The sequence below is a fragment of the Chenopodium album genome, chromosome 6, assembly GCF_948465745.1.
Source record: "Chenopodium album chromosome 6, dcCheAlbu1.1, whole genome shotgun sequence".
Lineage (NCBI taxonomy): Eukaryota > Viridiplantae > Streptophyta > Magnoliopsida > Caryophyllales > Amaranthaceae > Chenopodium > Chenopodium album.
Genome location: NC_137839.1, coordinates 37333993 through 37336897, shown reverse-complemented (window position 1 = coordinate 37336897; position 2905 = coordinate 37333993). Strand labels below are relative to the sequence as shown.

Here is a 2905-nt window from a genome sequence, read left to right as displayed (position 1 = left end):
CTCTTTTCCCATGAATTTGTAAGCGTTATTTGGGAGGGAAAAGAGAACAGTTGTCCTACATAACCGTTCTCTTTTACTTTGCATACAGATCGCTTCTTTCACCCGTTCTATAAACTTTACACATCGCTTAGCAGAAGAATGGTCCTAAGGCGTTCTATAAGATCTATTTTGACCGTTCTCTAATCCCTTTTTTGTAGTAGTGTATATGCGAGCGAAAAATTTGCGTAAAGCTTTTATATGTATGTAGGGAATATTTCAAGCGTTAACCCCTAGCTTGAACCCCACTGTGATCATACACTAAAGTACGGTGGCGTCCAAAGGGAAAGAAGATAGAGCAAAAGAGTCGCCAACAAGTTTTAGGAACTTGTAAACCGTTCACAGGGTGAAGGTTACACCCCTTAACAATCCAAGAGATCGTCAAATCCATAAGGTCTTGAACCAAATAAGGGTTCGGGGATGAAGGTACAAATCTAACCTAAAAGAGATTGAACCTACCCTAATAATATGCCTCTACTTTATTCTGATCGTATTAATGTGCGCTTTCTGACTAACATCGACTACACCAAAAACAGGAATAAGGAACGCAACATACAAAACGGTTACGTAGTATATGCGTTTTGTAGAATTAAAAAGAACGCATATCTTAGATAGGCGTTCTGTAAGTAAAAGTATATAGAACGGTTAGCTTAGTTAACCGTTCTCTAATATTATTTTGTATATAAAAATAAATTTAATAAATTACTTTAAGATAATATAGAACGGTGTTTTGTTCAACCGTTCTGTATTCCATTCCAAAAATATAAAATTAACCCTTCCAATAATAGAGTTGTCGTGTCTTTTTTTTGAATTCAAACCCTAACTCCACTCATACAATCATACGCTCATACCCCTAGTCCAGCCGTAATATATCATTCTATATAAACTTCATTTTCTACTCTTCTCACAGTCTTCTTTCATGAATTTCTACAGCTTAAATTATTTACTCTTCAATTCTCATCGCTTTCCTCTTCGTCCCGGCAACGTCAGCGAAATCACTGACCTTTTTCCCTTCGTCATAACTTGCTCATTCCCTTCTTGGCCGACCTTGTTCAGATTTCTAGTTTTCGTTCTATTTCTTTCATTTTTTTTTAATTTTTACAGATTCATAAAGTAGGATAGTGTGGGTTAATTTGTGTTCTTTCGTTATGTCGCTAATTGAAAAAAGCGAAATTTTGTATCAGATCTTTAGTGTAGATGGTATTGGTTCATTCCGTGATTTGCAATTTGGTACCGCCTAAATTAGTTCTTTGATGTCAGGTTTACAATGAAGTTGGGTGAAGGTGGGTTATTTTTTACCATTAATTTTCATTCTTATTATTTTGTATGTCATTTTGTTTTACAGGAAAGTAAATTTGTCACTTTCATACATATTTATTATAATTTTTGTATCACAATTCAGATTACTTTTGAGTATTCAAATTTTATGATTTTTTGATTCAATTGTTATAGTTATTCATATTACAGAATTGATTATTGAGCTTGATTTTCTCATGTTGTTTTCTTTTTGATGCAGACATTTGTAAGGAAGAACAAGGAATTTCTCACAAATCTTCTCAAATACATTATTTTAGTTCTCAAATTTCTCCTTTATTTTTTTTCATTTAAATTGTACCAATCGATATTGTAATTAATTAATAAGATGAGTATATATTCAGTTTCGTATTTCACATTGCATATCTACTACGAGTCTACGAGCATTACAATTTTTGTTCAATTCAATTTTCAACTTTTCATGTAGAATTTGAATATCAATCTTTTTTAGATCTGCAGATTTGCAGGTGGTAATTATTTTTTTCTAAAAAAAAATATAAGAAAAGAGAATTGTTGTGTGTAAGAACCGTTCTCTTTTCCCATGAATTTGTAAGCGTTATTTGGGAGGGAAAAGAGAACAGTTGTCCTACATAACCGTTCTCTTTTACTTTGCATACAGATCGCTTATTTCACCCGTTCTATAAACTTTACACATCGCTTAGCAGACGAACGGTCCTAAGGCGTTCTCTAAGACCTATTTTGACCGTTCTCTAATCCCTTTTTTGTAGTTGTGATCCAATCAATAGGATTAACCTAAACCTATTTATCTATGTTGATTAAATATAAATTCACTAATAAACTATTATTGACGATCACTTGAAATTATAATCACATTAACCCTAAACAAGATTATTAATTATCTATTAAGCGTGATTACAAGTACCAATTCCCTTTAAACATGCATAAAAGGCGTGATCAAGCAATAACAATAAATATCAAGCAACATAATAAATAATCATAATCAATCATTATAATAGTCATAATAATAATCATAATCATAATCATCATAAATAAAATAATCATCATCAAAATAATAATAATAATAATAATAATAATAATAATAATAATAATAATAATAATAATAATAATAATAATAATAATAATAATAATAATAATAATAATAATAATAATAATAATAATAATATGCATAATCATCATAAATTATAACGATTATAATGATAATCATGTTCATGTTAATATTAAAGCATAATAATAATAGCAAGATCCTAGGCATGATACTAACAAGATTAATAACAAACCCTAGCATGTTACTAAGCAATAAAAATCAAATCTTTAACCCTAACATGATACTAACAATCATAAATATTAGGAAGAACATAGGAAGCATCATACTTTTAATCATACTTAATATTAAAATTACCCTAGACATGATACTAGGAATCATAATAACAACCTAAGCATGAAATCTACATCATAACATCAATAAAAACCATTAAAGCACTTACTTTGATACTTCGTACCTCTTTCTAATAACAAAATACACACGTTAGTAACTTCAAGGAAAATAATAATCAAAACAATTAAATTAAATAAT

General features: G+C 29.7%; 1 long non-coding RNA gene across 1 annotated transcript; it reads left to right on the top strand.

The window, feature by feature from the left end:
- The first annotated feature begins 856 nt into the window (after positions 1-856).
- LOC145634833 (uncharacterized) lies at positions 857-1706 on the top strand. Its single transcript, XR_014113610.1, has 2 exons — positions 857-1319; positions 1553-1706. It is a non-coding gene; the product is annotated as an uncharacterized LOC145634833 (long non-coding RNA).
- Positions 1707-2905: the final 1199 nt, after the last annotated feature.